At 43.7% G+C, this 13,724-nt stretch overlaps 1 long non-coding RNA gene across 1 annotated transcript; it reads right to left on the bottom strand.

Moving 5' to 3' along the window:
* Positions 1-4,010: 4,010 nt before the first annotated feature.
* On the bottom strand, positions 4,011-13,366 carry LOC146798703 (uncharacterized). Its single transcript, XR_014968752.1, has 2 exons — positions 13,147-13,366; positions 4,011-4,343 (listed from the first exon to the last, which is right to left on the bottom strand). It is a non-coding gene; the product is annotated as an uncharacterized LOC146798703 (long non-coding RNA).
* Between the last annotated feature and the right edge of the window lie 358 nt (positions 13,367-13,724).

Raw genomic sequence — 13,724 nt, 5'->3', positions numbered from 1 at the left:
AGCACCTCAGACCGAGCAAACAGTTATAATCCAAGATCAGGGATTGTCTTAACAACAGCTGCCGCAGCGCCACGGAAGGCGAGCCCAGGCAAATACCAACAGATTAAGAGCCTAAGCACTTAACCAGTAGGCCTGTACCCTGGCCACCCCCCCTGTAAACCCATGGCCCACTGTAGCAGGGCCCAACCGGCCCGTACACCGGGGGAACGGGGGAAAAAAGAGCCCAAGATCCTAGGGTCCGCTAGAGCAGGACCTCCAACCAGAGACCCACGTACCTGCTACTGCAGGCACCACTTACCTGACGCATCTGGAGAGACGTGCGCAGAACAAAAAAAAAACAGGCTGATGGGATGGGCCCGCCCGCCTCTTATAGGGGTCATGGGTGTAATGGGTCGGCCATATTGGGAAGGGATGGGAGGCTGACTTTTTTGCTTTGGAGGGTTCTGGTGTGGAGCTGAAGCTCACTGTGTTAGTCATGTGGCGAGGAAGACTAATGAGGAGGTAATGTTAAGTCGTAGAGGATAGAGTGTGGCAGTGGGGTGGATGCCGCAGGCAGGAGCAAGCTGGGCAACGCTAGACTTCTGACAGAAATGAATGCATTAAATAAACGTCAAAACGCATTGATCTGCCCCTCACATCAATGACACGCTAAGGTGCAGCAATCTAAATCCATGTGTCTATTTGTAAATGGTTTCTACTTGGCTTCTGATGCATGGCCAATAGAACATTTTATCTGATTCTAGTATTTAAAGTTCTCCATATATTCAGCGCCTCGTCAGCGGCAGTAAGCGCTATATAAAATCAAATGAAATTCCAATCTATAATTAAAACAAATTACAGATAGGCCTGCTGTATTCCATGATGCATAGAGATACGACTTCCAGTCTTGTGCATTCATTTAAGAAACCAGTGCATTCTGGGAGGTGTAGTCTTGGTATTCCTCAGTGAACCAAACAGACTTACCACATGAAAATAGTGATTTGCAAAATTAAGGCCTCGGACTGCAAGACACGTCCTATGGGTATGCCTTGTTCTGGCAACCCTAGCTACTTGTACCGAAATGCAAAGACAAAATAGGTGTATTGGTATCTTTCGGTGACTCCTGGTTTCAGTTAGAAGTTCAAATGGACTAACAGCGATTTCCCATTTCTGTTCTGCTGAACACTCGTGTCCTGATCCACAAAAATCAGTCACAAGTTAACTCCCATATCTTTCCTCCTATATCCGAAGTACATTTCCAACATTCACAAAGGTTTCAAGGAATACTGATGGAAATTTGGAACTCTCAGTTTCACAGAAGAACTCCTGCAGTTATTTAGTGAATCCATTTTTGCACGAGCAAATGTACTCATTTATATTTCAGTATGCAGAAATCTGTGGACAGATGCAAACAGACCTCCTAACTTTTCTTTTTTGGTCCACGACTAAAATCTGTTACCTTGTGAAGAAACCTCTTCCTGAAAAGCTCACCTTTTTGGAGTGCTCTCTCCCATTCCCACCCCGGATGTAGATTTACTTTTGCCCTTGACACAACAAACCCGTGATTGTATTCAAAATGGGTGTTCACCTAGTATTTCAAATTCTCACCCACACCCTGCCCTGGGAGCAATGTACTTTCAGGCAACAATAATTAATGACAATAATGGTGTAATATCGCATGTTTGCAAATCGATTTACGTATGTAAATGTGACTTTGCATTCGCAAATCATGCCATTTACATTTTTAAGTTAAGAGAGCACAGTTGCTTTGTGAACGGAGCCCGATGCGTGTAATATCCAGGGAGTCAGAGTTGCCATTAGAAGCTTGTCTTGTGTTGAATGTTTATACACCAACCACTGACTACATTAATAGCATGAAGTGAACCTTTAGAGCTGCAACCGAAGGAAGCATTTCATTTGAAGTTTCATAGGAATGGAAACAGCATGTCCTGTTCAGAACCAAAGACGATGATTATCTGAAACAAAGTTAGCTGAAACTTCCCGTCTCTGCAAATTCTCAAGGGTTTGTTGCTTGCTGTCCTATGCAGGTAGAGGCAAACAGGCAATGTTTATGGTGACACGCCCCATTAGGCAAGGTGAGCCCAGCCCTCTCAACAAAGGGTAAGGATGTGTGCGCGAGGACACGAATGAATAACAAACGGATTCTTAACCTAGCTGTGCTATCACAGGCCTCGTCTAAATAGAATCTGGCTGAGAAATGTTAATATATAAAATTAAAAGCAGTACTTTTGAAAATGTCTCTTTTGTATTGCGAAGTGAGAAACAATACATTCAAAGTAACTACATTTTGAAAATTACCGAGTGTACCTTATTAATGTAGTGTGTTTGCAGATATTCTATATAAAAAAAATGTCTATTGGATGTTTATTATTTCGAAATAAAAAGCTATTTCCAACCTCAACAATTCTTGCACGGGGTCTAAAATGAAAAGGCTGACAGGTTTTTTATTTTATTTAAATGCTTTAGAATTAGGCCTGCCAGCATTATTCACTATCCGATCTCCTCTACAACATTTTGTGCAAAACTGGCAACACTCTGGTAGTCCCAAACACCTCTCACTGCTTCTGACCTATAGCGTGCCCCCAAACATCTCCATCTACCTATTAACAATGCTAACGTACTATACACACACTTCTGGGAAATTATGTCCCGCAACCCACATCTTGTGGCACCTGCAGAATGATGTGCATTTGTGTATTTTGCCTTTTTACCTATTATTTCAAGATTTATTTTTTTTTAAATTGCAATCTCTTTTTTTGTTGCAAATAAATACCCCTCTTTTCTAAAAACGTTTGACCTAATCTCAATGCCAAATAATTTGTGTCTGTGCTGAAAGTCTAACACAAGGCATATTCTCTACCACAAGCCACTGACATATGCGGCTGTTTTTTAATTTTTTTTATAACATGTGCCTGTTACATATAAACGAGGACTATTGTATAAGCTTGACTGCTCTAATTCCTATTGAGCATGTTTGTGAAAGGCTTAGAAAACTAATATTTTGAATTGTGATACAACTAAACCGTGTGAAAGATCATCACATAATAGGTAGGCTGACCTGAATCAAGCTAACTAAAATGACAAAAAGCAGCTTAGACTAAACTTGCATTCTGCAGGTCAGAAATCCACGTTTAAGGAGAAACCATGCAGAGCAATTCGGTCGGTATTGAGTTAATGTGTAAGGTAGCAGGTTTTGATACAATTGCTTGTCTTTTAAATACGCCACTGGGGCTCTGTTCAGAGAGCGATGGATGCAGGAAACTGCACAATAACCCTTCCTTTCCGTAGAAAAATCATTGTGGAGAAAAGAATAAAGAGGCCTAAGAATTTCGAACTTGCCATTGCAAGCGTGAGCGCCTTAAAAGCTTACAGGTATGCAGGGATAATACATGGCTTGACATACCATAGTGAGTGATGGGGCAAATCATTCAGTCAATGCCACGATTAGGATATGGTTAATCAAGACATAAATGCTAGGCAGAGGTTACACCCATTATTAGAAATAGAGGGGATGTGCAATGTAAGATTCTTTGGGCGTTTCTAATAATTCGCCTTACTTTACAAAACTGCTGCTGAGATTACAATAATCTTAATTATTCTAATACACAAGGTTTGTGTACTCATTATACATGATAAATAACCAATTATCATAAACACCGAGTGTTGTGTGCGTCTATTACTTACAGGGATCGGGGTCAACACAACTTTAGCCTTATGGACATTGATAGGGTGCAAACTGGCAGCACCCAGCCTATTTGAACAAAGGTGTTTTTTTGGCAAAAAAGAAAGATCAGAGTATTACATTTCAGGACTCACATGAGCAATTAAACAATTATAGAACTACACAAAGAAACCTGTTCACAGTGCAACAAATAATTTCACAGGTTTGTGAAAACAGACCATCAATCAACAGCAACAAAAGTATTCATTAAGCATGTGTCACTCACTAAGCTACATACATTCCTCTGTCAGGGAAGACCTACATCGGTTTAACAGACCATAGCAAGACGTAGGTTTAAATAGATTTTAATGTAACAGACTCTTTAAAGCTCATGTCGTATCAGATTGTTCATACACAAGTGTACGGACATCACATCCATGGTCCCAGGAGCTTTTGTAGCAGTGTATCCATGATGGAATGAGTAAAGAAAAGTTCGGAGGATGCCGGAGCGCTGGAGAGCAGCAAGCTCTTGTGAAGGAGCTGTGGGAGTGATGCTTGCTCAATATCAGCAGTTCCATGTGCTTGGTTAGTTTCTCTTCTTGTAATTCTCCAGGTTAGACAAGATCCAGCCAGAGGGAAGCAAGAAAGCCAACACAAAGGCAGATATACCGATGACAGTATCCTGAGAAAGAAGAAAAAAAAACATTCAGAAAGAGCAGATATAACCTCGAGTCCAAAGATGGGCTTACCACTACATGATCAAAGTCCATTTATAGAAAAGTATCGTAAAAGAGGAATTATGAACCTAACCCACAGACTGAAATCCCTCTAATAAAAGGTAGTGAGCCAAGCAGCGTAGAGCTACAGTCTCCCTTGTAGAGAGGGTTTAATGCCATGGACCATGAGAAAGGGTAGGTGTAAGGGGTCAGATATAACTCAGCGTGGTTAGAATAGAACAAGAAACTATTTTGATGAAAACATTGCGGAGAAAAACCAAACGAAAAGCTCATATATGTCAGTGAGTGCATCCAGAGACTAAAGGCTGTATTATAGAAAGTGTCCTGGTGGCACAGGTGTCTACTTTTGGAGCTGGCACACGTTTCTGTAAGGCACTGTTCAAAGTGCAGGTTCACGATGCATTGGGAAAGTTCATTAGCTGGAATACGGCACAGTGTCCCGGTCTGCACCTGGCCCACTCAGTTAAAAGTGACCTGGGCAGGGCAGCCTTTATTTAATATGGGTCCAGGTATTGAGTGTACCTGTGCAGTGTGATCATCAGACACTGAGAAATTCACTATTTATGGGGAAACTATAATGAGAGGAACAGATTGCCGATGACATCTCTGCAGGTACAATGCTCCAAGGCCGAAGTACTGATCAAACGGATGCTGAAGCTAAGGCCTACCAGAGTTATGTCTGGTCAGTCTTTATGTACCTGCCTGCCTTACAGTGGCCCAGGAAAGCGCAGTATCAGATCATCAATGATGTGCAGAGACATCAGGAAAACACAAAATATGAGATCTGCGGCAAATATTTGACATTTTTAAAGGCATTCACCTGTATCAGATTCAAAACGGACAGGAAATATTGGCAAAAGAGAAATCATTTCTAGCATATTGGAACCACAGTAATGCTCACCTTCCTCATCACAATGCCTTTAATAGATCTTAAGTCGATGGAAGGTGACAGCTCTTACTCAAAGGCTTCTTAGTTCATAAAATGATGCTTCCTAGTCACACACACACACACACACGTTACTATTCTCTAGTAAGACCTCTTCATCTGCTTGCGCCAAGATCTTGTGCAAGGTTGATGGTGCAAGTCAATACAATATGGTGAATTGCCTTCAGCCAGATAGGGCTTTTCCTAATTGCACTTCTCACTCTGCAAATGTTGTTCCCCAAGCCTCCCTGCCCCATTATTCGTATGGGCTCTGAAGTTCCAGAATGTAAAGTGGGCTGAGGATGCTGAACACGTCAGACCTCGACAAATCTACTCGCCCACTTGCTATGGCGAGTTAGATTTTATCAGGGCGAGCTATAGTTAGGGCCTACTCGCCCCTTCTGGCGAGCTGACAAACAGGCGTTCTGTTCACTCACAAAGTGAAAGAGCATTAAAGATGCCTTTAAATCTTGTTTTCATCTTGCACATTCATTCTGTGTTCAGAGAGAGGTCAAAAGTCAGTTTACATATACAATTACTTTTCTTTCTCTGACTGCAAAGTTTAAAGATTTTGTAAAGTGAACTGTCTGACAAACATGCTGTACAAACTGTGTGAAATGAAAGGCTGTAGGATTTCATGTTTTATTCTAAGACATTTAGATAACAAAAAAGTGAACTGTACAAACATTTCAAAATAAATGTCAATAGTTATGAAAGTCCTAGTTTTGTAATTCAGTGGGGGGAAAAATTAACAGGATGAAAACAAATCAGTACACTTTACTTGGTGATGTGCAAATATACGCTTGCTGAAACCCACTTTCCACATTATATAGTTTTATAAATAAACGATCGAGAAGATCTCCTTGTAACTGTTGGAGCTTCCTTCAATGCAATAAGCTGGCGCTCTTTTTTTGGTGTCTCAGATGCTGGTGGTAGCATCAGAGTGTATCCTTGTAAGTGGTTCCATCAGTGGTTTTGCAGCTGGCTCTCCACTTCCTCTCCGTTTACAGTGGCATTTGGTGCTTAGAAGGTACTCTGTGTACCAGCTGGCTTGCTTGTTGGATCCTTGTTTTTTTAGGTACTTAATCCAGGTTTTGAAGTTGGTGATGTCCTTTTTGAGGTTGTCTGTGGGGTTGTGTTGATCCGTGCTGAGGGCGCTGATCCAATCTGCTTCTGAGACTTTACCCCAGCTGCAGCTTGATTGACAGGCACTGCTGGGAGCACTGGCTTGCAGTCTGTTGATGTGAAGCTGGATGATGGAGTAGTCTGTCCTTGTGAGCGGCAAGGTGGATTTGTATTTGATGCCGATACTGGTGGAGAAGCTGGGGGTGCGTGTCTCCTGTGGTGTGTGTTGGTCCCAAGATGAGCTGGGTAAGCCCGATGTTGCCCAAGCTTTCGAGACGTGCTGTGGTGGGTTTTATCTTCTAGGTGGATGAGGAGGCCGCTGCAAAGTATGTAGGCTCCAGAGTCGTCAATGATTAGGTTGTTGAAGGTGGTCAGCAGTCTGGGTGGTCAGCAGGCGAGGGTTCCATTCAGGGTGAAGTTTCCGGAGAAACGCATCTTGAAGTGCAGATGATCCATGAATGGAATGGTGTTCTCAGTGGATGTTGAGCATCTGATGGATTCCTTTTAGATGACTGAGAATCCTCCTCCTGGTTTGTGGTCCTGTTGGGGAATCTTGTAGCCTGCTGAGATTGCAGCAGTGAAGTTGGGTGCCGAAGTGGAGTTGAGCCAGGTTTTAGTGAGAATGAGGTTGTCCGGTGAGTCGCTCCTCAACAGGTACCAGATGTTGGACCAGTGTTTGCGGAGTAATCGTGTGTTGAGTAACATGCATTTGAGTGACTGACATTTACTGTGGCCTATGGAGTTGGATTGGGGGTGGTGGGGGGTGCTTGCATGAGGTGTGTGGGTGGGCGGCTGCAGGAGAACTGGCAGTGGGTGGAGGTGAAAGCTTCTACCGTGGTGCTGGAGGAAAGGCTTCCCGGGTCGAGCGATCAGATAAGCACTGCAGAGTATTGCTAGGTAGTGATTGGACCTGGGTTCCTGTAGCTGGGTACCATCAGGCTTGCCTTTGGAGCACAGCAGCAGCCAAGTAGGTCCTGGGAGGGGCAGTGCTTCCATGGCGCAAGGGGGAGAACGCAGCAGGAGCACAGGTATGGTTTGGGGAGGCAGGAAAAAGAATCGGAGGGGGTTGTGAGTCTTGATTATCCGACCTTCAAGGTGAAAGTTAAAATAACCCAAAACGGTCAAACAGTTATTAGCTAAAAAAATTCTAATAAGAGTTTAAGCTCCTTAAGAAAGGGGGGTCTGGAACCTGGGGGTCTATAAATCAGCACACCTCCAAATGAGTAGGTGGCTGCTGACATTAGTTTGAAATGGAGAACTTCACATGTTTTTAAATTGTAACCAGATTCCATCAAGCATTTAAAATGTGACTTAAACACAATGGCCATATTTCACCCAGCCCTATCTACTCAAGATTAAATAATTAGTCGGGATGGCATCCACTACGTCGGGTTCTGATGCATCATTTGCCCAGGTTTTGTTAACGGAGACCCAGCCAGGTGCAAAAGCTGCTAGAAAAACAGCAAACCTCAATTTGTGTTTTATAAGGGAGCGTGCGTTTACAAAGAAGCCATTGTGTCTCTCTTTCCAAAGTGGAGCCAGTGTGTCTTGGGTCACTAATAGGTGTCAAGGTCGTATGAGGCCTAGGAAAGCTTTGGCAGAGGGACGTACGAAAGCCGTATGAGGCACATATACATTGCTGCTTCTCATAGAGGTCCAGGAAGGGAAATCTGGTACAAGAGCAGGGTCTTCCGACTCTCTAAGCTTTAATAGTGATTCTCTAGAGTAGCTACACCTTATTACCTTTCCTTCCCACAAGGGGCCAGGGAGCCAGGCGCAAACAGGCTTGCCTTTGGCATGACAGTGGTGCACGTCCGCGTGCACATTACCCTTGAGTAGAAGTGTCTAATCACGACACTAGAGTGCTAACTGCCATGGTTCTCCCCCTCCCCATAACCAGAAAAGCAGACGTGGCGGACCAGGGAAGCAGGAAATACCCAAACGACCAAGAATGCCTGATGCGTGGTATTTGGCAAGGCTTGGGTTTTAAGCACATGCTTGTAACACACCTAGGAATGCAAAGCGGCTGATTAAAAATGCATGATTGGCTTAGCTAGTCGAATTAGGGTTTTGTTGGCATGTATATGTGGATGTAAAACTCCAGCACGTCACGGCTGCATGAAGGTACCCTTGATGTGTGTGCGCAGTACTCCCACCTGGGATCCTCTTATACTCCCAATTGCACCTGCGCACTAAATTGGGTGAACAGAGTTCCTGACCCAAAAAATGGGGTAATAGAAGTAGGATTACAATGCACCTTTAAAGCGCACAGCTACCCTAAAAAGGTGTCCCTGTGCTGGCGGGAGGAGGTTCCACATCGTTTAAATACAGAAACAGACTTAGGAAAGGGTCATTGCAGCGACAAAAAACCATATTAAGTCTATTTCTAAAGACCATTTCAGAAGGACAGTTTTTCAAGGCCAGGGGTAGTAGGGCATTCCACAGTTTAGCTGTCAGATGGGAAACGATCAACCACCTTTTCTGGATCTAGTAATACAAGAAAATTATTTGAAACAGCTTGAGGTGGTTGGATCGAAGGGATCTTGCATGGGAGGATAGTTTGAAACGGCGTCTCGGGTACGGGGGCCCCCCCTCGAGTGAAAAAGCTTAAAAGCAAAGGTGAGGGTCTTGAACTGGATCCTACTTTTAATCGGTAGTGTAGCTGAGGCAAGTGATTAAAGATCAATTTGCCAGCGAGGAAGTTTAATGATCAGTCAGGCCGCAGCTTTTTGAATGAACTGAAGACGCGAATAAAATGGCAAGGAAGCCCGAGTTATAGACTGTTAGAGTAGTCTGGTTTAGAGGTAATCAAGGCGTGGACAATGGTTTTCTGCTGTTCTACCGGAAAGAAATGCATCATACGTCTCAGTAATGATGAGAAGAAACAGGAACTCGACAGCGATTTTATCGGAGATTCAAAGGTTAGTTCAGCATCAAATTTAATCCCTATATTTCTAACCTCAAGGGAGGGGCTAGGGGAATTACCACTCTCAAATGGTCACCAGAGATTGGAATTGGGTATAAGTTTAGTGCCAAAGAAAATAGCGTGGGGGGGGGGGGGTTGGGGGGGGGGGGGAGGCCTTTGCGGAATGGCTGGAGAGGGCAGCCAACAAACTGGCCCCTTTAAATGAAGCCTCGCAAAAAGATTCACCATCAGCCCCATGGTACAATGATAGGCTTAGGTCGCTCAAGCAGGTGTGTTGCTGTCAAGAGCAGTCATGGAGGAAAAGCCAAGAAGAGCAAGAAAAAAATCTTATACAGAAAAACCACTAAAGAATATAAGCTTGCGTTAATTGAGGAAAAATCCAAATATTGCACGCACAAAATTGAAAAGGCTTCATCTGCCAGAGAACTCTTCAGGGTAGTGCAGCAGCTTTCTACCTCGCAGGCTAGGGAGGAGCCAGAGGGCTCAACTTTTTGTGATCAGTTAGCAACTTTCGTTCATTCCAAGATCATAGACATCCATGCAGGGTTTGAACTTACCCCTAATGTGTCCACACAGTTAAGTTCTACTAGCTGGCCCCAACTGACACCTCAAGGGATGTCAACGCAAACAGTTCCAGAGACGAAAGTTTTCAGTTTTTCCTACTCTTTCTCCTAAGATGGTGGAACAATATCTTAATACATACTCCGGTTCACCTCTGGTATTTTGCCCACCAGCAGTTCTTCATCTGGTGGCCAGAACTTTAGCCTATCCACTTTCCAAATGAATGAACAGTGTAATAATATCCGGATCTTAACCCCAGAGTTGGAAAGAGGCAATTAAGCCATTCCTAAAGAAACCGAATCTGGATAGCACAGACTGAAAAAATTATCGCCTAATTTCTCTACTTCCTTCTCCAGCAAAGATTCTTGAGAAGCACCTTAATATCCATTGAATGGAAATTGCAGAACAGCCGCATTGGCTGAATGACTCCCAGTTCGGCTTTAGGAAACACCATAGGACAGAAACTGCACTAATATCAGCCACAGACTGCATTAAGCGGTTAGTGGATGAGGGACAGGGTGTGGCTCTGATACTCTTGAATCCATCAGCAGCATTTGATAGCATCTCATCTTTGCTGCTGTTGGATCGACTTCAAGGTCTGGGTATCTCTCACCAAGCCCTGACCCTTTTGTCTTCATTCCTTAGGGATAGCTCTCAAAAGGTGAAGGTACACCACGTTTACTCAGGTATTTTCCCTGCCCTGTGGTGTTCCGCAGGGCTCATTATTAAGCCCTACGCTCTTCAATCTTTATTTTGCCCCCCCTGCTAATTTTTGGTGCAGGATCGTCTATCTGGAATAGTAGCTGCTGACCTCAATCTTTAGGAACCTGCCTGACTCCGGGAAAAAAGAACCTTAGAATGCCAATACAGAAATCAACCTCAATGCCCGGGCAAATCGTACAGTAGCAACCTGCATCTGAATTATAAGGATGGTTAAGAAAATCTTTCCGCTTATTCAGCAGTCTGCACGTAAACAAGTAGCTCTTGCCCTAGTAATGTCCAGACTGGACTATTGCAACTCATTGTACCTGGATTCAAATAAAGACACGCAGTACAGACTACAGATGGTACAAAATACGCTGGCCAGACAAATACTGGATATCCCTAGGCGTCCGTCTGCCACCATGTGATTGGAAGCACTACATTGGCTTCCAATTAGAAAGCGCATTATGATTAAATCCTTTTCATTGTGCATAAGGCTCTCTGTCTCCCATATCCAACAGGAATAAAGGCTATGTTTAGATGGTACACCCCAGGCAGATACCTGTAGCCATCGCATCAATACCATGTCATGGTGCCGAGAACTAAAAGTAAGAAATGGGGTGAAAGAGCATTCTCAACGTCCGCGTGTAGACTCTGAATTCCCTTCACAATGCCTTAGAACTATTTCTCAGTTTCTGCCCTTTAGGAAGGCACTCAAGGCCTGGCTACACCCCCTCTAGACTTTCTCTGCATCTAGAGGTATAGCAGGCCGCCTCCGGACAATTGTCTACAGTGCCTTGATGCCTTTGGGTAACTCTCTGCGCTTTACAAATTTCAAATCAAAGCAGTGAGTCAAAAGGAAGGTGGGTGGAATGTGCCTGCTGATGTGTCTCCTGTTTGTATTTCAGCAAATGGAAAGCATTTTTTTATGTACTGCAGGGCACATTAAAGCTGGGGTAGAGCACAAGTCATCTCAGTACTTAAGGGGTCAGGCGCTTGTGTCAAGCATCTTTTGGCATTGAAATGTGGGTGTCCTTGCCATTTGAATGTACTGGGATGATATACTATGGAGGTTCTGTTGCTGCTACTAGGTTTTAATAAACACCTTTGGTGCAGCTATAGAAGAGATTGGCCCTGGTTCACCCCCTCGACCATCACCTACCGAGGCATACATTAGGCATAATTCTGTTCTCCTTATCTCCCCTTTTTGTCTCCCTCCGGCCCCTCCAACGAACTACTGTTAACTTTGTTCTTTTTCCTGTGTTCTTACTATGCTCTTGTAGCGGATGTAATTTGTAAGACAACAATCCTCATGTAAAGCGCTCGGATACCTCCGGGTCTAGCCAGCGCTATATAAAACTCTAAGTAAATAAATAAAATAAATCCCATAGCGCACACAAAAAGAAAAAAATTGTTCCAAAAATATGTCTAGCATTGCTCCAGAACAACCGTAAAAGGGAGTGTCGCATTTGTGATTTCAGAATTAAATGAGAAATGTTATTCATTGAAAAAGTTATATTTTTAGTGATTGTAATGGAATTATGCCGTAGCTTTTATTGTTAACAAAATAGGGAAACCTTACCGGTGGAAGAACCCCTCTTTATGCCTAAGGGAGACATGACTTGATTTAAAACTAGTTCAATATAGCACAAGAATTCAAACCACATTCTCCAGGCTTCACTGATGCTCTCATATAACTTGATAATAATGCAAATTAACTGAATACAGCTATTTAAACAAGACCACCTCTGCAGGCAGATAAACGAAAGAACATTAACTAACGCCTCCTGATCGCTTAGAGCTACTGCCTGGCTGAGAGATTGTCCTCTCTTAAAGGGGCATCCTCTAAAGAGAAAGCAACAGGCTCCTTCTGCCCCACTAATAGACACCTCCAGGAAGCATTCCTGAATGTTAATTCTTTGATGACCTCTGCTTGAATGTTGATACCTATTGTGACATCATGCACAAACCGCCCTACCCTTAAATGGTCTAGGGTAGCACACACAGCATGATTCAAACGATCTCGATGTGCAAATAGGGGTCATGTCTAATATGTATAGGTTTCCCTCGACTTCAATGCTTGATTTTGCGCGTCAGAAAGGGTCACTCGTAATCGTTGAAATGTCACTCATAATTGCATTGAAATCATGAAAATATCACACATTCAAATCTGATATCTTGGCAGCTATGAAACTCCTAAATACTGTACATAAAATAAAACCAACAGTACTGAATTATCTTGCGAAACGCGATCCTATAAAGCCAACAGTATACAAGACAATTGATCAAACGTGACTACAGAAGGTTTGACATGTGCACCGACCACTATAGAAGAAATGAGCCGCCGCAATAAGGGGGTGCGCACCCCTCTCCTCTCAAATCGAGGAGCCAATTGGGTACTGCCTCCGTTATTTTTCAAAACTGAGCGCAAAGCTCAGAGTGGCAGGCCCAGACGGCACGGTTGGGGCTGGCGGCACTGAAGGTCGGGGGTCGGATGAAGCATACTTACCATACCAGACACGTTGCCCTTGGCTGGTTTGGAGGAGATACCAGCCCGTGGAGGCATAACCACTCTGCTTCCCTTCAGGAAAGGAGCCACAAAACGAGTCACCGCGGAGGACATGATGTACAGCTACGGCAGAAGGGCAAACTACAGGAAGTGAAGGGGACGCAGCTTGCGGAAATGAACGTGCGCCCCGAGGCAGCTGGTGGCCATCTTAGAACGGGAACAGCCGCGCTTTAATCAGCTTCAGCAAACGATATAACATTGTATCGCTCCCAGCGAAGAAGGGGGTTGGGAGGTCAGGCCTGTTTTTTTTTAATTTTTTTTTAAAAGAGAAGAAATACTAACAGACATTTTCTACCCTAGGAGCGGTAATGTTTTACTGGGATTTGGAAGATCAAACAGTCATCTTTTAAACGGGAATGTTTTTATTGTATTGTGATGTGTACTGTTTTCATTTCGATTTGGAAAACGTCAAGGCAGGTTAAATATTTAGAGCTTAAAGCACCGTCAAAGAGCTGATTTGGAGGTCCCACCCAAGTAGGGTTTCATGTAGTGCGGTAGACCGAGGCCGCGAGCCAGTG

The sequence above is a fragment of the Triturus cristatus genome, chromosome 9 (assembly GCF_964204655.1).
Source record: "Triturus cristatus chromosome 9, aTriCri1.1, whole genome shotgun sequence".
In the NCBI taxonomy this organism is placed as follows: Eukaryota; Metazoa; Chordata; class Amphibia; order Caudata; family Salamandridae; genus Triturus; species Triturus cristatus.
The sequence above is the reverse complement of the archived record's forward strand: the minus strand, read 5'-3'. Positions and strand labels throughout refer to the sequence as shown.